This window comes from Narcine bancroftii, chromosome 1, assembly GCF_036971445.1.
Source record: "Narcine bancroftii isolate sNarBan1 chromosome 1, sNarBan1.hap1, whole genome shotgun sequence".
Taxonomy (NCBI): domain Eukaryota; kingdom Metazoa; phylum Chordata; class Chondrichthyes; order Torpediniformes; family Narcinidae; genus Narcine; species Narcine bancroftii.
Genome location: NC_091469.1, coordinates 187,715,710 through 187,740,920, shown reverse-complemented (window position 1 = coordinate 187,740,920; position 25,211 = coordinate 187,715,710). Strand labels below are relative to the sequence as shown.

General features: G+C 39.0%; 1 protein-coding gene across 5 annotated transcripts in view; it reads left to right on the top strand.

Annotated features, from left to right (window-relative positions):
- The window catches only part of col27a1b (collagen, type XXVII, alpha 1b), a 474,822-nt gene that overhangs the window by 312,458 nt on the left and 137,153 nt on the right, over window positions 1–25,211 (top strand). The window lies entirely within an intron of this gene.

Here is a 25,211-nt window from a genome sequence, read left to right as displayed (position 1 = left end):
CTGTGTCCTCTAGTTTTAAACTACCCTTCTCTGGGGTAAAGATTGTGACTATCCACCCGTCCATGCCTCCCAGGATTTTATAAAACTATATGTTCCTTTCTTTGCATCCTTTTCTTCAGGGAAAGCATTCCTGGCCTATCCTATCTCTCCTTATAACTGAAGCCTCCCTGTGCCAGCAACATCCTTATGAGTGTGTTTTTGCACTGTCTGGCTTAATATTGGCTACAAGAATTGCACACAATATACCAGGTTTGACTCACTGCTCTCCAAGACAGGTGTAACATGTCATCCCAATCTTGTACTCAATGTTTCATCTAAACAGGCAAGTTCATTTAATATGCCACTACATTTAGAGGAGAGGAAGAAATTATGTAGGGCTTCATTGGGGTCCAATTAGGAGAACTATGTGCAGTTTTAGTCTTGCTTCATGAAAGTGAGTGTATATTACAGTATACATTTATTATCTTGATTTCTAGAATAAGGGGATTGTCCTCCAAAAAAAATGCAGTAAGATTCCCATTATCAATTGGAGATTACCATATTTTCACTTATATAATGCACGCACACACGTATAATGCACACGCGCATATAACCCACAGAAAATCATAAATTGTGTAAAAATATATTTGTATAACGCGCACATGCATATACCGCGTGGGTGTAGTAGTCTAAATTTCAACTAACAAGAGCAATTTGCATTTAAATGGGACATGAGACAAAGCAAGCACATACCAGAATCTCCACAGTTAATCACCTGCAATTGACACCCAATCAACTTCCCCCAGAGGTGTCAATCACCCATTATATAGATTATGTCCTTCTGCAACATATTAATAAGCTTTGGAGAGGAATCAATTAAATAGATCAAAGACAACCTTCAGAGTTAAGTAGGACTTTAATTCTAAGATTGTCTCAAATCAGAGGCACTTGATATATTAATCTCCCTCAGGGATGGGTCTGGACACTTAACATTGATAAGGTACAGTGCCCCAGCTAGAATGTCCTGTTTATAGGAATACCATGGCATTCAGTACAAAGAGATATTCCTGAAATCAACATTTCCCATGCTCACTATCAATTCTACATGTTCTTTCATTGCCACTATTACATTCTCATGCTCACCATAATTACCCATGCTTGTTATAAATTGCTGGCACATCTTTCCAAGCCCTCTATAAATTGTGCGGGTTCTTTCAATGCCACTATTATATTCCCATGCCCACTATAAATTGCGGGTTCGACTTTCCCATGCTCACTGTTAATTGTGCACGTTATATCAACCCGTAAAAATATTCTCACATAGCACACATACGTATATAACGCATGGTGGGGGGGGGAGTGCCTGGTTTGTAAAATATGCATATAATGTGCACGGTCGTAAAATGAGTATAATTTCACTGAGAAATACAAGATTCAGTACTGAATCTAGACTTGTGGGCATCATCTCAGGGTAAGGCCTAATTATTTATAATGAGACAAAATAAATTTCATCACGCAGAAGGCTATAAATCTTTGGAACTTTCTACCTCAGAGAGCAGTGATTGATTTGTCATTGGATATGTTCAAGACAGAGGATAATAGATCATGAGTGGGTAAAATATGACAGGATCAACCATGATTTCACTGGATGACAAGGAAGTTCAAGGGATCATATGGTCTGCTCTTGCTTTTATTTTCTCAACCCAGGATACTTTCCTCCATTGTATTTGCATTTTGGGGTGAAGTGGGGTCATCAACCAGTGCTTTCTGTTTTGTTTCTACCAGAATTTTTCTCCACAAGTCGTGGCAGGTACTTAATGTGTCTGCCCACCATGGGGAGGATGTATTGAAATGTCACAGATGGAAATATTCATAAAATATATTTCCTTGGTATATTTTATAATTTAAAGAGTTCCTTGTCCCTAACACAATTGATCACAGCAGTTAATTGCATTATAGTTGAGGAGAAACATGCACAATGTTAAATATTTAAACGTAAAGGTTGGCCCCCTTTTTCCTTTTTCCTTTTGGCTTGGCTTCGCGGACGAAGATTAATGGAGGGGTAATGTCCACGTCAGCTGCAGGCTCGTTTGTGGCTGACAAGTCCGATGCGGGACAGGCAGACACGGTTGCAGCGATTGCAAGGGAAAATTGGTTGGTTGGGGTTAGGTGTTGGGTTTTTCCTCCTTTGTCTTTTGTCAGTGAGGTGGGCTCTGCGGTCTTCTTCAAAGGAGGTTGCTGCCCGCCGAACTGTGAGGCGCCAAGATGCACGGTTTGAGGCGAGATCAGCCCACTGGCGGTGGTCAATGTGGCAGGCACCAAGAGATTTCTTTAGGCAGTCCTTGTACCTCTTCTTTGGTGCACCTCTGTCACGGTGGCCAGTGGAGAGCCCGCCATATAACATGATCTTGGGAAGGCGATGGTCCTTCATTCTGGAGACGTGACCCACCCAGCGCAGCTGGATCTTCAGCAGCGTGGACTCGATGCTGTCAGCCTCTGCCATCTCGAGTACTTCGATGTTAGGGATGAAGGCGCTCCAATGAATGTTGAGGATGGAGCGGAGACAATGCTGGTGGAAGCGTTCTAGGAGCCGTAGGTGATGCCGGTAGAGGACCCATGATTCGGAGACGAACAGGAGTGTGGGTATGACAACGGCTCTGTATACGCTTATCTTTGTGAGGTTTTTCAGTTGGTTGTTTTTCCAGACTCTTTTGTGTAGTCTTCCAAAGGCGCTATTTGCCTTGGCGAGTCTGTTGTCTATCTCGTTGTCGATCCTTGCCTCTGATGAAATGGTGCAGCCGAGATAGGTAAACTGGTTGACCGTTTTGAGTTTTGTGTGCCCGATGGAGATGTGGGGGGGCTGGTAGTCATGGTGGGGAGCTGGCTGATGGAGGACCTCCGTTTTCTTCAGGCTGACTTCCAGGCCAAACATTTTGGCAGTTTCCGCAAAACAGGACGTCAAGCGCTGAAGAGCTGGCTCTGAATGGGCAACTAAAGCGGCATCGTCTGCAAAGAGCAGTTCATGGACAAGTTGCTCTTGTGTCTTGGTGTGAGCTTGCAGGCGCCTCAGATTGAAGAGACTGCCATCCGTGCGGTACTGGATGTAAAAAGCGTCTTCATTGTTGGGGTCTTTCATGGCTTGGTTCAGCATCATGCTGAAGAAGATTGAAAAGAGGGTTGGTGCGAGAACACAGCCTTGCTTCACGCCATTGTTAATGGAGAAGGGTTCAGAGAGCTCATTGCTGTATCTGACCCGACTTTGTTGGTTTTCGTGCAGTTGGATAACCATGTTGAGGAACTCCTACAGCCACAGTAACTACCAAGAATGTGTGGCTGCAAAAAATTCCCAAAGGAAAATGGGCATGTCAACAACATGTAAATGACCCCTGTCCTAAGACAGGGTCAGATTTGGGCGCAGTCTAGACTGGCATAAAAATGTCTCAATCCTGTTTCATTTCTTTAAAATGAAAATTAAATTATGCTAGGAATCTTATTAATGTCAGGGCTAATCATATTAAGATATTAAGTTCAATCATGATCATTGCATGACACAGAAAACTTCAGAGTTATGTTCAAAGTTGGCATATCCCATAATTTTACCATGTCTGGTCACCACTTAAGAGGTTATGGTTTGTAAATCCCAAATATTTTCACGGTATTTGGAAGAAAGAATTACCCATGACCAGAGATATACCAATTTTCACAGGGATACATTCTATAAAATATACAATAATAGGGGTTTGTTGTAAACTTGATTATGGGTATAATATTGGACATTAAATTCAGTTATCTTTGCAATCATCCCATGGAATCTTTTAGATTCACCCGAAAAGGTTGGTGAGTCCTTTTTTTTCGACACCTAATTCAAAAGATGTCGCTTCTACCATTGCAGTCCTCCTGCAATGCTGTACAAATCAATCAGCTACACTAAGTGCTCAAGTGTCTGCAGCAAAGTGTGAACCTGTTACTTTCTGATTGGGCAAGACTGTTGTAAACTCTGACAAGACAGACACTTACTGCAATCAAAAAGCTGTCTTTCTCAGCTATTTTCCCTCTCTCACCGTCAGTTCTCAGCTTCTTTTGCTTTCCCTCCCATCTATTACATCTTACCTGTAAGCCTGTGTTCCTCCCCTTCCAACTCTCCCTTTTTATTCAATTGTCTGTCTGGATTTTCAGCACTCAGGCCCGAAGCATTAACTGCCTTTTACTTTCTATGGATGCTATGTGACCTGCTGAGTTTCTACAGCACTTGTAATACTTCACATTGCAACACAAAAGTCACAGCTACTTTAAGACATATGTTCACTTCCCACACTAGATGCAACATATGTTTTCTCTTCAACCTCTCATTGTCCAATTTTATTTTTCCACGATTTTTATGTCCTTCGAAGTTTTATGAGCACTTATCATTTGACATGGTTACATGATTTATATTGCGATAATTTTTAAAAAAATACTGGAGAATTCCTGGCACTTCATAGAACCTTAAGCAGATTCAATAGTACTTGCATTTAATTCTCTTTACATTATTGAAGTGGTAGAATGTATTGTGACATTTTTCTCTCCAGAGGAAAATTATGGGTGGCATTGTCTCAGTTTTAGAATACAATTATGGAATTACAGTAAACTGCGAGGTTTGTGGACTTAAATTCTTGTTCAGTATCAGATTTGTATTGCTCCTTGTTTCTTTAGTACCATTTCTAATATCTTTAGTCATGCAGTACTAAAACCTAAATAAATTGTTACACTTCTGTCATGAATCATTAAGCAATTCATAAATATCGGAATAAATGCAATAAATGGGGGCCTCAAGTAGGACAGCAAACTCCTATAGTTTAAATGAACAAATGTGATCAATTTTTGGCTGAGGAGTATTAGTGTAGTACTATAAAAATGTAGAGATTTACCAATTTTCTATTAAGAAGAAAATTTATCAGCTATTCTAAAAAATATATAAATGATTATTTACAATTATTTTTATTCAACTGTGGAATTCTCTGATTTAACCTTGGATGCTTAGATTGTAAAAGTTCACATTTTAGTTTCTTATGTGTTTTCTCCAATGGAAACAACTGAGCTACAAGTTGTATAGAGTGATTTCAACTGTGTCAACTATTAACACATAATTAAATAGAGAATTCAGAATCCCAATAAATGGAAGTATGTTAATTAGTATGCACAATTAAACAGGAGGAGCCAAGAAAACTGAAAGGTAGAAATAGAATAACTGATCACACAAAATGCTCTCCATGGATGCCACCTGATTGATCTTTGAAGCATTTATGTTGTATTTCACATTTCCAGGGTCTGCTGCATTTTGTTCTTCTACCACCAACTGCTGCATTAATATTTAGCTTGCGTGGTCAGTCGTCAGGCTGTCTAGTCTGGAATTTTGAATTAAATGAATGAAAAATCCTGAAAATGAGATGAAAGAAAATTCATCATTTAAATTGTTTTAATCTAGATTGAGCTTGTCTGGATCTGTTTGTCAATTCTGATTTTTCGGCAATCAGACAAGTAGGTTAAGTAAGGTTCTTGCATTAAGCCACATGCTAAATGTTTCTTCCATTAGGAAAGCTACTGAACAGGATGGTGTTAGAAAATATGAACAGCTAGATTTACAACTATAATTTCAATAAGGAGTTATAGTCCCATAGTTTTCTTATAGACTAAGTGGATTAATTTAAACTGGTAAAATGAAGATTTTGTTGTAATTAAGTCTATTTTGTATAAATAATCTATTTCCCATTTCCAAAAGGAAGGAATATTACATGGGATTCACACACAATTCAAGTATGGTTCAGAGCAGAGCAGACACTAAGATGAAGCAGTTTTAAAAGTTCAACTTTAAAGCTAATTCTAAAAATGTCACTATTTGATTAATCTTACTGTGAAACATTTTACAGGATGGATCTTGCCCTTCCAGCTACTTCCAGATTAAGATTTTTTCCATTTTCTTTGCCAAACTGTGAGTGACTCAGCTTAGGCTGCAGTTATGATATGGTAGTTATTGGAATTAATTCAGTCATATGCTACTTCCTTCACTAGCCTCTAATAAAGCATGTCAGATTCTGTAAACTTAATAGAATTCATTTTTAACTAATTGGCAAAATCCTGCTGTTTCTGTCCAATCAAATTATGAAGATGTAAATCACATATTTGATTCTCCAGTTGTGATTTTCTATGTCACTGTAAGGAAGGAAGAGCAGGAAAGAGGTTGCAGGGTTGTTTACAACTGCACCATCAATCTTTTTGTTTACATTTTATGATTTTCCAAACTTAAACTCAGTTATCAACATTATCAATGTTAACAGTATCAGGATTGACCATAATTTATAATAATCAATTCTATACAAAGTTTTCTGCTGCGTTCAAGCTCTTTCTGTCCCCGTCCCTCTCCCACACCCTCAACATTTAACACTTAACAAACAACAGTTACACAAGACATTGAAGATGCTCACAACAAAGGAGTGAAACATATATCAGGGGTTTTATGGGTTTGTCACGACACGGCAGCCAGTGCTCAGGCCGTTTTCTTCTCTTCCTGGTTGGGATGGGATGAACCTCCCCCCAACCAATTGAGGAATAGACAGGGAAAGTAGGGCGGCAAGGCACAATGGTCCACACAATAATCGTGCTACTATGGAATTTAAGGATGTTTGCCAAATTTTCAGAAAAGTGTTGTATTTTTCCTCAAGTTGTAAGTAATTTTCTCCAGGGGAACACAGCTTTGCATTTCTGTGTTCTAGCAAATAATGCTCAAACAGGAATTGGATTTCCAGGTAGCCGCTATGCACTTCCTGGCCACTGCCAATACGATCATTACACATTTGATATGAAATTTAGATAGGTTTATTGTAAGTCTTACGTCTATTATGTTTCCTAACAGGAACAACTCTGGGTCCTGTGGGAATTCTTTACCTATATTAGTTTCTAGGACTTGGCCCAGTTCCACCCAAAAGGGTCTCATTTTGGTACATGTCCAAGTTGTATGCACAAAGGTTCCTTTCTCAGTGCCACATATAAAGTATTGGTCTGATAATTCTGGTTTAGATCTGTTCAATGTTTGCAGCATCAGGTATAGCTGGTGCATTAATGATTGCAGTCATCCTGATCCTACATAAGTCGGACCAGCACCACCCATCAATTGTTATTCTTAGATCTGACTCCCACCTCTGCTTTGATTTGTGAAGGCCTGGTTTAGGTCCTTCTGCTTGGTGCAAGAAATACATTGGCAAGATAAACTTCTGTATGTTCCCCCCTTGAATCATGGGCCCCTATGTCACTGCATGCTGGTAGGGCCATAGTTGGACCTAATTTGTCCTGCAGAAAAGATCTTATCTGAAGCTAGCAGTGGAACGTCTTATTTGATAAATCATACTTATGCCTGAATTGTTCAAATGACATTCGTTGCCCCTGATCATAACAGTGTCAATGGTATGAATCTATTTGGAGTCAGGGTGGTTCTGGGGACAGCTCCACTTTGATTCCAAATTAGGATAATTTGTTTTAGTATAGGACTGCCTGTTTTCCCAGGTAACAATTTAGCATCCCATTTATAAATAAAGTCCTCTGCTACTTTCTCACCTATCCCATGCATATCAATTTGTGGCCAAAGATGGTATATTACCCCCTTAAAAGAGTGAGGTGATGTATCTCAACTGAGCTGCCCAATTGTATTTCTTGAAGTCTGGCATTTGTAATCCACCCAGACTGTAGTCCCAGGTCAATTTTTCCATAGAAACCCTGGTTACCTTTCCATTGCATAGGAATGTCCTTATTCGTGAGAACAAATTTTGAAAGAATCCCAGGGGCAATGCCATGGGCAGTATCTGGAAGAGGTACTGAAATCTCGGCAACACATTCATTTTAACACAGTTGACCCTGCCCACTAACGTTATGGACATGGACATCCACCTCTTTAGGTCCTCTTCAATTCTCCCAAGCAAGGGGATATAATTTAGTTTCTATAAATTATTCAGGATATGGTCTATTCTGACTCCTAGATATTTGATCCCATTTTGTGGCCACTTTATATAAATGTTTTCTTGATATTGACTGTAATCCCCCTTAGCAAGTGGCATGGTTTCACTCTTCTCCTAATTAACCTTATACCCAGAGATCTCCCCATAGTCCTCCAGAGTAGAGCGCAGCTTGGTCAATAAGTTTGCTAGGTCTGTCAGATATATCAGTACGTTATCGGCAAATAAATTAATTTTATGTCCTTCCTGGCCTGCTCTAAAACCGTTGATGTCTGCTGGATCCTGGCAAATGGCTTTAGTCAGTGGCTCCATGGGTAGTACGATTAGGGCTGGAGATATCAGGCACCCTTATGTTCTTGAGGAAGCTGGAGGAATTTGTTCATTGGTCGCAACTTTAGCCTTGAGTGCATGGTACAGCCCCCTTTCCCAATTTATAAAAGTTAGTCCTAATCCCAAATTTTCCAGCACTTAAAATAAAAGAAAATCCCACTCCAATCTGTTAAATGCCTTTTTCGTATCCAGGCCCACAGCTAAACTCTTCTTATTTCTGGTTTGTGCCAGATGCATTATTCTCAGCAGTCTGCCAATGTTATCTGCTGTCTGTCTTTTTTGGATGAAGCCCATTTGGTCTTTATTTATTAGTTTCAGCAAATCTTTCACCAATTTATTTCCTAGGGCTTGGGTGAGTATCATATAATTTGTGTTTAACAGTGAAATGGGTCTACAAGAAGAAGGCATGAGTGGATCTTTGTCTTTTTTAAGTATCATCGTAATGATTGATGTCGAAAAATATTCCAGGAGGATATGGGTCTCCATTGCCTTGTCTACCACCTCCATACAAAGAGGCATCAAAAATATTTAAACTCCTTATAATACTTAGGTGGAAACCCAGCCTCACCTGGAGATTTGTTAGTTTGCAGTGAATTCAATGCTTTCCCTATCTCTTCTTTTGGGAAGGGAAGATCTAGGCCTTGCTGGGTCTAAATTTGGTAACTCCAATTTACACAGTAACTTACTCGCTTTATCGGGCCCCCCGTCAATTCTGATTTATATAAACCCTCATTAATCTCTTTTGGTTTGTATCTCTTTCGATACAAGCTGCCATTCCCAGTTTGTATCACATTGATCATCCTTGAAGCCTGTTCTGTCTTCAAATGCCAAGAAAGGACTTTGTGGGCTCTCTCTCCCAATTCATAGTATTTTTGTTTTGACTGCATTATGGCCTTTTCCATACTAATCATTTGGAGCGTATTGAATTTCAGTTTTTTATTTGTTAGAGCCCTATAATGATCCTCTGAACCTGATTTTTGGAAGTCTTTTTCTAGACAAGTAATATCCTGTTCCAATTTGTCCACCTCCCTAATTGTTTTGACTGTTTTGGTGTATCCAATTATCTGATCTCTCAAATATACTTTGAGTGGCTCCTATATGAGAAATTTATCTGGAGTAGAGGTACAGTTGGCTTCATGGAACATCTATCTGCGCTTTTCTAAAACTACAAAACTCTGGCTTCTTTAGCAACAATATATGAAGACGCCACCTGTATGCTGTATCCTGCTTATCCTGCTATTGTTAATATCAAGAGTGAATTATCTGCACCAATCAATCTTGTTTTGCTGTTGACAACATGGGAAAATATTTTTGAATGATTGGTTCTTTGACAATATTCAATTAATTTCATTTTCAATGAAACTTTTTTCTTTTCTGCTTTTCAAATCAAGCCAGATCCATAAGCCAACAACAGTTAGATATTTCTCTCTTTGCTCATGTTGAAAATATAATCATGAATGAGCTGCTATATTGGTATGAGATCAAAAAATGTGTTTTTTCATGTCATAGTCTTGATAAAGTCTATTATAAAACTAACATTCATAGTGCTATACAACTGTAGAGAATAACAGAAAAGTGATTATTTTAACCTAAGGCAGATATGCGACACATCAGTGTGAGAGAATGGGTTTTGAGCACAGGCTGTGAAAGAATTGTGTCATTTGCTCTAATTTGTTTCATCTTAGATCATAGACTACAGCATAGTACAGGTCTTTAGGCCCTCGATGTTGTGCTGACTTGTCCAGGATGGTCTGAAGATGCAGTGAAGTAGCCATGGTGGACAGGCATCAACAGCACTCTGCTTTCAGAGTCATATCCAGCATTGCCCCATTTGTCCATTAACTCATGGGGTCAAATTTTGTTAAAATTATTTTATTGACCATCTGAGAATGAACCCTTCCACGTAAAACCTCACCTGCACCCCAATTTTTGCTGAATTCTCTATCATTTAGACCTCCAAATAATTTCATACCCCTTACCAACCCGACAGCCTTGGGTTTACCATTGATACAAGGCCCTTCAAAATCTATGTAGAAATGAAACTAATTCATCCATCTCCTTCACCGCACGAACCTTGCCATCTCCATCTAGTCGATTTCATGCTATTCTTTTCTGTCCTTTATTTTTTTACCAATTGCATTTACTTACCAACAAACTGCATGGTTTTTTAGGTGACATCTTTTTTTCTTCTGTTAATTACCTTAAATTAACTTGAGTTGTTTTTAATTAAGAAAACTTTTCCTAATATAGACTTTTTTAAATTAATCCCGCAGAGGTCGACAGGGTGCATGGTGCTTCTTACATGACGTGGCCCTACAAACTGCATGGTTATATCAATTTCAGAATCCTGGCCATTCACTTTTTTTTGGAATTAGTACTTTATTTTATGCCCTCTGTGCTGGAACATGGACACCTCTTACTCAGGCTTCTGGTCATGAGGCCCACTGTGATTTACTATTATTGCAGCCACTGTATTATATGAGGGACATTTCCCACTATATAAAAAAAATGTTATTTTAACTATTATCAAGTCTCTGGACACATACACATCATGGTTGCCAAAAATGGATCTTTATCTATAATCAACTACGTTCTTTAAGAACTTGCAGGTGAACTGTTGTATTGGTCAAAGCTGCTGAAAAAGTGTATGGTAATCTGCAGTAAAACTGTAGTCTAAGGGACCAGATTCATTCTTCATACCTAAAATCAGAAATCTGCAGCACAGAAGAAGGGCATTCAGGCCGGTGTGTCTATGCTGCTCAATAAAGAGCAATTTGGGTTTATTCGGCTTTTTGTCAGTGTATTTCTCTTCTAGAGACCTTATAAATATGATAAGTGATTCTGCCACCTCTATCGTTTCCACTTATAAGTTCCAAAGCCCTATCACCCATCTAATTGTTCTAATAATTACCTCAAATTTATATCTCTTAAACTTCCTTCTAATAAAAATTGATCATTTACTTTCTCCATACCTCATAACTTTATACATCTCACTGAAACATATCTCAAGTCACCTGCATTACAAACAACCCCAGTTGAGCCAATAGCTCTCTAAAGGCATACTCCTTTGGTCCTATCCTCTTAATATCCAATGTGCCCTCAGCACTTCTGTTATATTTTTCCAATAGCATGGCCTTAATCGTGTTCTACATGGTCTGTATTCTTTTATCGTGATCTCTCTGCCAATAAATCATTCTTGCAATGTTAGCAGCATTTATTAAGACAGTAATGAAATCCAGGAATCCCAGTTTCAAATCTCTTCCATATGTTTTGTCGCACAATAAGGGGTTATCTTGTGAGCCTTGAACTATATTAATTGGAGTTAGAAATAAGGCAGAATCTTGTATAAATGTGTAAAATTATGAAAAAAAAATAGATAAGATAGAACTAAGGAGGTTGTTTCCACTGGCACGTGGGACCAGAACTCAGGAACATAATCTCAAGATTTGGGAGAGTAGATTTCTCTTTCAATACTGTTATTAGTTTACAATAAACAGGTAAAAGCTATTAAACAGAGTAAGTACTTAAAAAGGAATATACAGGTGTAATAATTATATGTCGAAAAAACTTATATATAAACAAAGTACTTTAACAAACAGACTAAAAGAAAGACAAAAAAGTATATTATGCTCTTAAACAAATATAAAATGGCTAATTGAAAAAGACAAAAAAAAGATATTATTATTATTATACAAAATCTATCCCCTTCCCTTCCAAAGTTGTTGGTAGTTGCCTATTATTTACTAACATATAGAGAGACTAAAATCACAAAACAATATCTGAATAATCTTATAAATGTGAAAGTAGTTGATAAAAGGACCCCATAATTTTTTAAGATTCAAACCCATTACATTGGTAGAGCATTTGATTTTTTTCCTAAAGTTAAGCATGCCATCATATTGGATAGCCATTGAGTATGTGTAGGAGGGACAGCAACTTTCCATTTCATAAGTATTAAATATCTTGCAATAAGGGAAGAAAAGGTGATGACATGGGATTGAGAGACTGTTATTTTAGTTCATCCAAATAGGGCATTAAGGGATTTGGTCCCAAATTAACATTAAGGACTAAAGATATGATACAAAAAATATCTTTACAAAGGGTAAGAGAAGTACAAGACCAGAACATGTGTAACTGAGTACCTTCCTCAGTCCTACATCTGTCACATTGCGAAGAAACATTGGAGTAAAATTCAACCAAGGGAATTTTAGAAAAGTAGGCTCGATGTACTACATTAAATTGTAGAAGTAAGTGATGGGCACAAATAGAAGAATTTACTAAATGGTGTTCTACATGATCTGACACATTTTATCATGATTTCTCTGCCAATAAATCATTCTTTCAATGTTAACAGCATTTATTAAGACAGTAATGGAGTCCAGGAATCCTACAGTTTCAAATCTCTTCCATATGTTTTTTCTTTTTAAAATATTTTTATTGTTTAACATAATAATCCATATACAAAATATCAGTAAAGCAAGGCAAAATAATAACATATACATAACAAAATTAAAGTAAGTACACAATATGCCATATTTTAAATTCCATCCCTTATTATTAAATGTGATTATCTGTTAAAATGATTAAACATAAAAATCAGTTCAATACTATTTTATAATAAGTCACATTGTATCTTTATAAGATCCAAAAAAAGGGATATTATACAGGATAATCGTAATTAAACCCCATAAATCCACTTATCCAAAAGAAAGGGAAAAAAACTAAAACTAATCTAACCCCTCCCTCTAGTCCAGGTTACAAGAAAAATATAAAAACAGATCACGTCGCGAACTCCAGAAAACAGACAGATCAGCATTAGAGCACTCAACTCATCTAAAACTGTCAATTATAATAGTATTCTATAAATGGCCCCCATACCTTTTCAAACTGAAACTTTTTATCTTTAATATTATACCTAATTTTCTCTAAGCTTAGATATGACATTACATTATGTAGCCACTGTGCATGAGTTAATGAGCGTTCATCTTTCCATTTCATTAAAATTCCTCGTCTGGCTATCAATGTACTAAAAGCTTAAACTTTCTCTTGAGATGCTGATAAAAGTTTATCCAGTTGACGTGAAAAACCAAATCGTGCAGTTAAAGGGCATGGAAATAATTTAATCTTCCATCTGTTTTGCCACACAATAAGGGGGTTATCTTGTGAGAAAAGATTGAGTAGCCTTGAACTATATTAAATGAAGTTAGAAATGAGGGTGGAATCTTGTAGAAATGTGTAAAATTATGAAAAAATAGAACCAAAGAGGTTATTTCCACTGGCACATGGGACTAGAACTCAGGACATAGTCTCAAGATTTGGGGTAATAGATTTAAAACAGAGTTTAGGAGAAATTTATTTTCCTAGAGAAGAATGAATCTGTGAAATTCTCTGCCATATGAATGAATAGAGGCAACCTCTTTAAATATATTTAAGACACAGATAGAATTTTGAATAGTGAATGAATTAAGGTTTATGGTGAGCAATGGTGCTGATATCAGCCATGAACTTAGAAGTTAATTCAATGGCAGAGCAGGCTCAACGGGCCAGATGGCCTATTCCTGCTCCTATTATCACACCATCAGATAGTCATGTCAAAGTAAACAATGAGCCATCCAATGAAATCCCAAGAAGGTCAAAGGGGACCTCGCTCCGCTGACCATTGACAGCTCCACCATTGAGGTCTTCAAGAGTATCAAGTTCCTTGGAGTGCACTTGGCAGAGAATCTCACCTGGTCCCTTAACACCAGCTCCATAGCCAAGAAAGCCCAGCAGTGCCTCCTCTTCCTGCAAAGGCTGAGGAAAGTTCATTTCCCACCCTTCATCCTCGCTACATTCTACAGAGAATTATCGAGAGCATCCTGTGCAACTGCATCATCGCCTGGTTTAGTGGCTGTACCTCCTCAGACCACAAGTCCCTGCAGAGGATAGTGAAGTCAGCAGAAAAGATCACTGGGGGGGGGCTCTTTCGACATGAAGGACATTCACAACACTCGATGCAGGCGAAAGGCAATAAACATTGTGAATGACTCCACACACCCCTCAAGTAATCTGTCCACCCTTCTGCCATCTGGTAGCACTAGGGCCCATACATCCAGATTGGGCAACATTCCCCCTCCCCGGGCATCAGATTCCTTGGTACTGGGGACTCTTACAGTATATGTCTTAATATTTAATATTTTATTTGCTTAACTTCTATTTTAACTTATTTATTTAAATATGCTCCGTGGTCCTGGAGAAATGCTATCTCGCTTTTACCATGCAGACATGGTATGAACGATGATAAAGGTGACCTGACTTGAATGTAATGATTTGACGTTAAGTTTCAATTTTTAATCCTCTGCTTGATATTTAATATATGTTTATAATTATTGGACCAACATCAACTCGCTAATATGTTAATCCTCCAATTATGTATAATTTATTTATTTTCCACAAGCAACTGGATAAAAATTGCTACTTCTGCTATCCAGTTAGAATTTTAAGTAAGGCAAGCATAAGCAATCGCATTGTAACTGCTTAAACAAGTCTGTAATTAATATTACTTCAGCCAACCCAGACAGGAGAGACATATGGATGGCAAGGGTGGGAAATGAAAATATACTGTGCAGTTATTCAGTAAAGGCATAATGGTCTTGTTCACAAACCAGATATAATGTTCATCTTTTATGAAAATTAGTGTTTTCTGCAAAAAAAATCTGCATTGGCCATCTGGGGAGGAAGTGAAGGAAGCTGCCTTTCAGCAATTTCATGAATTTTTCATGATAAGCTCTTTGTTGGGATTGTTTACTGTGGGCTCACATTGCAGTACATCATACTGAGGTTGAGGGAGATACAAACTTCTTTATACTTTTGGGAAAATCTAGGACAAGAGGGCATAACCTTAAAATCAGAGCCAGGCCTTTAAAAAGAAAAATTAGGAACTACATCTTTACTCAAGGGGTTGTAGATGTTTGGAAATAATCCCTCCAAAATAAAAGATGATCAGAAGCCTCAATTCATAGTTCAAGGCTGAAAATTATACCGTTTTTACAAGCAACAATTTTAAAGGATATGGAGTCACATTGAGTAAATGAAGGATCAAAAATGGTGCCCTACAGTGACCACTCTTTGCACGTACCACTAACAGGAATCATCAAATATTCTTGTTCAGAACTACTAAAATACACCAAAGAACCAGAACCACATAAACAAACTTCCCCATTAACAAGGATGTCCTAAGATCACTGGCAGACCTTGGAGTCGAGAGAATCGGCAGTCTCCGTCAGGCCATGGGAGTTTTAAACAGCTAGCGATTGGGCCATTTAAACTTTGTGGGAGTTGCAAACAGCAGATGCTCAGTACATTAAAACATTGCAGGAGATTTAAAGTGACATCGTACAGACCATTTAAACACCATGGGAACTACCAGCAGCAGACCCACGGGCCAGGTAAAGAAGACCCAATCACATGGTCGGAGAGGGGGGAGGGGCCACAGGTTAAGCTGAGATGCTGGGCCCTGAGGCTTCCACTCCCTACCATCCTCCTGGCTAATGTACAATCCTTGGAGAACAAACTTGATGAACTCCAACCCAGACTTCAACATAAGAGAGACATCAGGGAGTGATACGTGATGTGCTTTACAGAGACACAGCTAAACGTGACCATTCCAGACACGGCACTGCAGCCCAAGGTCCATAGCACTGATCAAACACTAGCATCAGGAAAAACCAGGGGAGGCAGCATTTGTGTCATCATCAATTCATCGTGGTGCATAGGCTTGACAGTCATGTCCCAATCCTGCTCCCCTGACCTGGAACTTCTGGTGATCAAGTGTCACCCATTCTACCTGTCGAGGAAGTTCACCACCATCATTCCGGTCACAGTGTACATTCTGCCCCAGGCTAACATCAGGATGGCACTGGATGGACTGACTGACCACTGCGATAAAGCAGCCATGAGACAGCACATCCTGATGCCTTTCCAATCATTGTAGGGGACTTCAATCAGGCCCACATGAAGAAATCTCTGACAAACTACTACCAACACATCACATGCAAGACCAGGGTTGTCAACACACTCAACCACTGCTACACCTCCATGAAGGATGCATACAGAGCCATACCACGACTGCACTTCGCCGAGTCTGATCAGGCTGGCCTTGGCCATACTCCTACTCCCAGCGTACAAGCAAAGGACGAGGACCATAGCACCAGTAGTGAAGACGATGAAAGTATGATCGAGAGAGGCAGAGGAGCGTCTCGGTAAACTGAAAAATATTCAAGAACTCATCTATAGACTTGAATGAATATGCACAGGCGTCACTGACTTCATCAAGACCTGCATGAACGAGTGTATGCCCACGCACACATACCAGGTGTTCCCCAACCAGAAACCCTAGATGAATCAGAGAATTCACAATCTGCTGATAGCAAGAATAAGGATGATTAAGGCTGGGGATCAAGATCACTATAAAAAGACCAGGTATGACCTGCAGAAGGCCATCTCTGAGGCAAAGTGGCAATTCCAGAGGAAGCTAGAGACAGAGACAAATACATGCCAGGAATGGCAGGGAATGCAGTCCATTACTACCTACAAAGGGCGTACACCATAGAGGGATATGAGCTGAACACCAACTATGCCCGCTCAGAGAAGAAGAACCAAACAATGCCTACTAGAATCCCTGAAAAGGCTGAGGACCCTGTGATATCTGTCTCTGAGGGTGACGTCAGAACATCATTCAAAAGGGTGAACCCTTACAAGGTTTCAGGCCTTGACAGTGTACCTGGCAGGGTACTAAAAATCTGCACCAACCAACTAGCCAGAATTTTCAACCTCTCATTGCTACAATCAGAGTTTCCCACCAGCTTCAAAAGGGCATTAATTATCCCAGTGCCCAAGAAGAGTAGAGTGAGTTGCCTCAATGACTATCACCCAGTAGCACTAACTTCTACTGTGATGAAATGCTTTCATAGCCAGAATTACCTAAGCAAAGATCTGGATCCACTGCAATTCACTATCATTGCAATCGCTTCACAGCAGATGCAATATCACTGGGTCTCCACTCAGCTCTGGAACACTTCGAAAACAGCAATTCATTGACTACAGCTCAGCCTTCAATTCCATTTTTCCCTTCAATGCTGGTCAAGAAGCTACAAATTCTAGGCTTCTGTACTCCATTCTGCAACTGAATCCTTGACTTTCTCATTGTAAGACTACAGTCAGTACGAATTGGAAGTAACATCTCCTCCTCACTGATTATTAACACAGGCCCACCCCAAGGATCCATGCTTAGCCCAGTGCTCTACTCATTATATACCCATGACTGTGTGGCCAGGCACAATTCCAATGCCATCTATAAGTTTGCCGATGACACCACAGTTGTCGGCAGAATCACAAACGGCAATGAGGAAGCAAACAGAAGGAAGATAGATCAGCTTTTTGATTGTTGTCACAACAACAACCTTGTGCTCAATGTTAGCAAAACCAAGGAGATGATTGTGAACTTCAGTGCAGTGATAGAGTGTTACCAGCAGGAGATGTCAGAGATGGAGTGTATGGCATCTGGAGGATGTTGTATCTTGGGAATTATGTTGCATTTTGGAATTATGTTGCATTCAAGATGAATGCCTCCACATGAGGTATGATCTGTGTGTGTTGTATTTTAGTGCTGTTTGCTTATTTAGTAAATCTAGTTATTTAAGAAGAATTAAAAAAAACATCGCATGGTACCAGGAGTGGAAGAAACTCCACAGTGAGTATTAATTGATATCAGGAGAGAAAATATGAAGAGTTTAAAAATTCCTGATGCTGTAAATTCCATGAGTGGAGGCTGTTTAAACAAAGATTTATGCTGTTCCTAAGAGCGATCGGAATCGATAGTGAATCAAGTACACAGAAGATTGCACTGCTTCGTACCATAGCAGAACCTCAAGCACTAGAGGTTTCAACACATTTATTTTTGCCGAGACAGAAGACCAGAGCAAATTCAACAAGGTTATCGAGATGGTTGGTGAATGCTGTTCACCAAAGAAAAATGAAACTTTTGAGAGTTACGTGTTTCACTCATGCATGCCGTAACAGGGAGAGACCTTTGATACTTTTTTTTAACAGACTTGAAACTTAAAGCAAGAACATTAAATGTTGAAACGCTGCAAGATTCAATGATCCATGATCAAATTGTGTTCAGAATTAATGGTAAGTAAGTGAGAAAGAGGTGGCTGCAAGAGACAGAGCTTACCTTAGATGGAGCTGTGAAGATATGCCACGCCAGTGAATTAGCTCTACAGCACGTGAAAAAGTTTGGTGATAGTATAAAAGCCAGTGAAAATTAAGTCATAGCTACAGTATCTGGACTCTCACACACAAACAAAAAAATGAGACATAGAAACAACAAAAAGATAGAGAGGCATTCAATTGTAAACGATGTGGCTCTAAACCGGCTCCAAAGCAATGCCCAGCGTATGGAAAAGTCTGTAACAATGCAAAGGGCAGAATCACTATGAAGAGCAATGTTTTTCCAAAGGGAAACAAGACAGAAGTAAAAGTGTACACACTATAGAAGACATTGCACACACTATAGGAGAAACTGCTCTCAGTGATACACTTTTCGTGGGCATGATAATGCCTGAAGTGAACAGTGTCAAACAGGATAAATGGACTGCGTCATTGCATACAAATGGAACAAATATTCTTTTCAAGCTGGAAACGGGCAAAGGTATTATGATCTGTGAGCTCAACATCAGGAAAATTAAGATAAAGCCATACATCCATGCAAATCCTGTTCTGCTCAAAGCCTATAATGGACAGAGCATTGACACAAAAGATGCATGTAAACTAAAGGTGAATATTAAAGATAAATAACACCACCTCAGGTTCACAGTAGTCCCAGGTGGTCATTATTTACTGCTTGGTGACAAAGCATGTGAAAACTTAAGCCTAGTCAAGAGGGTGTACCATATTGACAGTGACCATGCTGTTAACAGCATAGAGGAAATATTGGATCAATTTCCAGACATCTTCAGTAGGTTTGGAGTTCTACCATTCACCTACAAGATACAGTTAAAAAAGGATGTGCAGCCAGTAGTGCATGCCCTGAAGCGGGTTCCAGTGCCGCTAGGATTAAATAAACCTCAACAAGTACTCAACCGAATGATGGCAGTAGGGGTCATAAAGAAAGTGAGGAGCCAACAAAATGGGTGAATTCAATGGTGTATGTCAAAAAGAAAAACGGTGACGCATGTACATGGACCCAAAAGGCTTGAATGCCAATATAAAGAGGGAACATTATCAAATTCCAATTACAAGTACAAAGTTTTTCACTAAATTGGATGGATCCCAGGGCTTCTGGCATGATGAAAGCACAAAAGACTGTACATTTAATACACAATTTGGCTGATACTCTTGTCTAAGGATGCCTTTTGGAATTTCTTCAGCTCCAGAAGTGTTCCACAGGACCATGGAGCACATCATAGAAGGCATAAATGGGGTACGCGTGTACATGGATGACTTGATCCTATGGGAGCCACACAAAAACAACAATGAGAGGCTTCTCAAAGTGCTACGACGCATCCAGAAGTGTGGATTAAAGTTAAAAAGAGAAAAATGTCCATTTGGTGTGAAGGAAATTACCTTTCTGAGAGATAAACTTTCAGAGGAAGATGTGGAGCAAGGTGAAAACAATTTTAGAGATTCCCAGACCCTCTGACAAAAAGGCATATTGAGGGTGCTGGGAATAATCCATTTCATTAGTAAATTCATATCAAACTTTTCTTCCAAAACAATGTGCCTAAGGAAGTTGTTACAGGACAAATGTGAATTCAAGTGAGCAGACAACCACGAGGAAGAATGGGGGGTGACTGAAGACTATTCTGACGACAGAACTAGTGCTTTTGATATTCTTTGACGCATCCAGAAAGACAAAAATATCAACAAATGCTTCAAAAGATGGAATAGATGCCGTATTGGCTGTATAGGCTGTGGAAGAAGATTGGAACCAGTAGCATATGCATCGAGGATGATGACAACATCTAAATGTCTATGTGCTCAGGCTGAGAAGGAATGGCTAGATCTGGTCTGGTCAAGAAAGTCCACAGTTATGTGTATGGTGTACCAACCTTCATGGTAGAGACAGACCACCAGCCATTAATGGCCATAATCAAGAAAAATCTCACTGAATTATCACCAAGAATCCAAAAACTGATAATGAACCTATAATGTTATGACTTTGAATTGGTGTACACACCAGGGAAATATTGTGTCAGTTGATGCGTTATCCAGGGCAGCAATGCAGAGTGAAGCACACAATGAGAGTACCACAGAGACAGAGGTGAATCTCCATGTGAACCTGATCACTGAATCTCTTCCCGTATCTGACATGAAATCCAAGCAGATCGCAGCTGAAACAGAAAAGGGCACAGTTCTACAGTGGGGCATCAAGAATGTGAGTGAATGTCAGCCATACGACTAGAGCTGAGTGCTTTCAATGGGCTTCTACTCTCAATCACTGCAACAAGAGATGCTGAAAAGAGTGCAAGAAAGGCATCTTGAAAATGGAAAAATGCAAGAGGAAGGCCAGAAGTGCTGTTTATTGGACAGGGATAAATACTGACATTGACTGGATGGTTTGCAGTTGTGAGACCTGTTTGAAGAACTGCACACTTAAAAGTTTGAAAATATTGTATTAATGTGTAATGTTAGATTAAATATCTCAAGGAAAGGCCTAACACCAGGAGGAGTCAGAGACAGAGCATGTGGCATCTGGGGAATGGTTGCATCTTAGGAATGCTGTTGCATCTTGGGCCGATTCATGATGGATGCCTCCTTGTGCGGACCTGACTGTGTGTGCTCTGTTCTTCGTGCTGTTTGCTTCATTAATAAATCTAGGTGATTAAAAAGAACCCAAGTTTCTTCATTGTAATAAAAGAAACATCACATTCAGGAGGGACTCAGGGGAACATGACCCAGTCCTCATCGCAGGCTCAGTAGTGGAGATTGTCAAGAACTGCAAATTCCCGAGTATCAATATCTCCAAGGATCTGTCTTGGTGCCTCCATGTTGATGCAATCATGAAGAAGGCTTGCCAGTGGCTAACTTTGTGAGGTGTCTGAGGAGATTCGGTATGTCACCGAAGATTCTCACAAACTTCTACAGGTGTGCCATGAAGAGCATTCTGGCTAGTTGTATCACTGTCTGGTATGGAGGTGCCAAATCTCAGGACAAGTAAAAACTCCAGAGGGTTGTTAACTCAGCCTGTGACATTATAGGCACAGTCTCCACTCCATCGAAGACATTCACATGAAGCAGTGTCTTAATAAAACAGCCTCTATTTCAAAGACCCCCACCACCCAGGCCATGCCCTTTTCACTCTGCTACTATCAGGAAAAAGGTACAGGAGCCTAAAGACTAGCACTCAGCAGTCAAAAACATTGAGGTTGTTTCACATCTTAATTTCATAACCTCATGACTGTACCTGCAATTACACCTTGAATTCTGCATCCTGCCAGTTCGAAATGGGAGTTACCACATTTACATCTTCCAACAGGCAAATTGGCCTTGTTCCATCAGCCTGACCTGTTCCACAACACTCCAGCCATTTGCCTCTATATTTCTGGAAACCTCATGATTTCCTCTATAAATCTGATAGTTTGTTTTCAATTTATTTATATGATTCTCTTTATATTATCCACAAAAAGATACAAAACAGTTGATCTTAAATTAAATAACACAAACTCAATTATTCAAGTGATCCTGCTGTCTCTTCTTATCAGGATAAAATTGAGGATCATGCATCACCAGCAAAAAGATGACATTCCTTAGGCCTGAAAGTCTAAAATAATAGCCTAACAATAATGTTAAAGATGTTTGAGATTCAGGACATGACAAGAGATTTCTCTGAAGCATGTGCTTTTGTCTTTCAAAGGTCAAAAGATTTCATCTGTATAAATTCCCTTGTTTACAAACCTGGTAGAGTTATTTATGACTCTATTTGTAAGCAAGAGTACCCCTTAAATTTTCAGTTCTGTGTGCATGTCCTGTGTATTCATGCTTCTACATTTCTTACTTTCTATTGATCCAATCCTATGGTGTTCATTTTCAAGTAATTTATTGGGATCTGAGAATATTTTGTTCAGATTCATTCTTGTAAATTTCTGCATGTTAAATTTCCCCAGATTGGGAAATGTATGCAAGATAAATTTCTTTAAATCCAAAATAATGCAAAAGAAATCATACCCGCAATCAGAGTTTGATTTGTTTTTAATGTCATCAAATTGCTATAATTCATTAGCATCTGTATTTAAAGAACTTTTCAACATTTTGCTTTATATAGTTAGCAATTGTTTATGGTATTCTTCTGACATTATCTAATTATTTCATACTTAGGAGATGGAGTTAGATTCTAAACAGCAATGATGTAATTTTCCTATTTAAAAGAACAGAACTTTTTTTTAGCATCAAATTTTGCTTTCAATTTAGCTTACTTGACAAATCAAATTACTGCTTTGTAAGATATATTTGTTCTATTTGTCAATCACTTTAACACCTAATCTTTAGGTCCTTTGTGTAAAAGTAATCTGCAGAAAGAGTCACAGTTCCATGGATTGCATGTAAAATATTCACAAGGCAAATAAACTGTGATGCAGAGTTTTAATTGCACCAATGCAGATGTGGTGAACAGAGCACATGTAGGGTGTGGAAATCCTGATCTGAGTGCTGGAATAATCAACATATTTCTTTAATGGATTAACAAGTTTGTGCTAAATTCTGACCAGTATTTTAACATATGTGGTGATTTTGGTCTATTTTAAATAAGCCTGATTTTCTTTTTAAAGCAGTACCATGATGCATTTTGAACCAAGCTCACAGAATGACTGGTGATGCATGTCTGCCATGGAATTTGGTTGTTTCTTCATGGATTACAAATAATGCCGTTATAATTATACAATTTTCTTGATGGTCCTAATTTTAGAGTTCTGCATTTTAGAGTTCTGGAATAATTACATTTAAGAAAAACAAATACAGGAATTCTTACTCTTTGCTAACAATTCCATCAAACCATAAGATCCAGAGTTGTGTTTTAGTTCTGAATTATTTTGTTAAAATGTATTATTTGTTGAATTATCTCGAATGTCCAGGAGATAATGCTTTAAAATGATAACTTGCATTCAAAATCACAAGATATTGGAGCAGAAGTAGGCCCATGGGCCGTTCAAGTCTGCTCCACCATTCTAATCATGAGCTGATCCATCCACCCACTCAGCCCCACTCCCCAGCTTTTTCCCCATAAACTTAATGCCCTGACTAATCAAATACACCCAACGACCTCACTCACACAGCTGCCCGTGGCAACAAGTTCCTCAGATTCACAACCCTCTGACTAAAGAAATGTTTCTATTTATCTGTTTTAAATCGACAGCCTTTTATCCTAGAATCCCCAAACATGAGAAACATTCTTGCCACATCTACTCTTTCAGCATTCAAAATGCCTCTATGAGTCCCCCCTCATCCTTTTGTACTCTAAAAAGTACTGTTCAAGATCTGACAATTGTTTCTCCTATACTAACCCTTTCATTGCTTGTATCATTCTAGTAAATCTTCTCTGAACCATTTCCCAAACCCAGCAATTCTTTTCTCAAATACAGCGCTCCAAGTGAGGTCTCACTGGCACTTTATGGAGTCTCAACATTACATCTCTGTTCTTGTATGCTATCCCTCTAAAAATGAATGCCAACATTTGCCTTCTTCACCTCCAACTCAACCTGGAGGTCAACCTTTAGGGCATCTTGCAGAAGGGCTTTCAAGTCCCTTTGCACCTTGGGATTTTGAATTTTCTCCCCATTTAAATAATAGTCTGCCTGTCTATTTCTTCTTCCAAGTGCATGACTGTACATTTTCCAAATTGTACTTCCTCTGCCACCTCTTTGCTTCCTCTCCTAACGTATCCAAGTCTCTCTGTAGCCTTTCGGTAACCTCAGCACCACCACCCTTACCACCTATTTTGGTATCATCTGCAAATATATTCTTTTACCCAAGTCATTTATACACAACATAAAGAGAAGAAGCCCCAACACTGACCACTATTAAAAACTACTATTATTCAGTTTCCAACCAGATTAGGATCCTTCTATTCCTACTCTCTCTTTCCTGCCGACCAGCCAATGCTCTCGTCATGCCAGTATCCTTCCTGTAATTCCATGGGCTTTCATCTTGTTTAGCAACTTTTTGTGTGGCATCTTGTCGAAAGCCTTTTGAAAGTCTAAATATGCAACATCCACTACATCTCCCCTGTCTATTCTACTTGCGATCTCTTCAAAAACTTGCAATAGGTTTGTCAGGAGTGATTTTCCTTTAAGGAAACAATGCTGATTTGGGCCTATTTTTTCATGCACCTCCAGGTATTCAGCAATCTCATCTTTGCCAATTGACTCCCAACAGCTTCCAGAGTTGTGTTTTAGTTCTGAATTATTTTGTTAAAATGTATTATTTGTTGAATATCTAGAATGTCCAGGAGATAATGCTTTAAAATGATAACTTGCATTCAAAATCACAAGATATTGGAGCAGAAGTAGGCCCTTGGGCCGTTCAAGTCTGCTCCACCATTCTAATCATGAGCTGATCCATCCACCCACTCAGCCCCACTCCCCAACCAGATTAGGATCCCTTTATTCCTACTCTCTCTTTCCTGCCGACCAGCCAATGCTCTAGTCATGCTAGTATCCTTCCTGTAATTCCATGGGCTTTCATCTTGTTTAGCAGCTTTATGTGTGGCACCTTGTCAATGTCAGCCTACAATTTCATTTCTGCTGCCTTGCTCCCTTCTTAAACAGTGGAGTGACATTCATGATGTTGCAATCCACCTGAACCATATCAGACTCCATTGACTCCTAGAAGATTATTACCAATGGCTCCACAATCTCTACAGCTACCTCCTTCAGAACCTGAGGG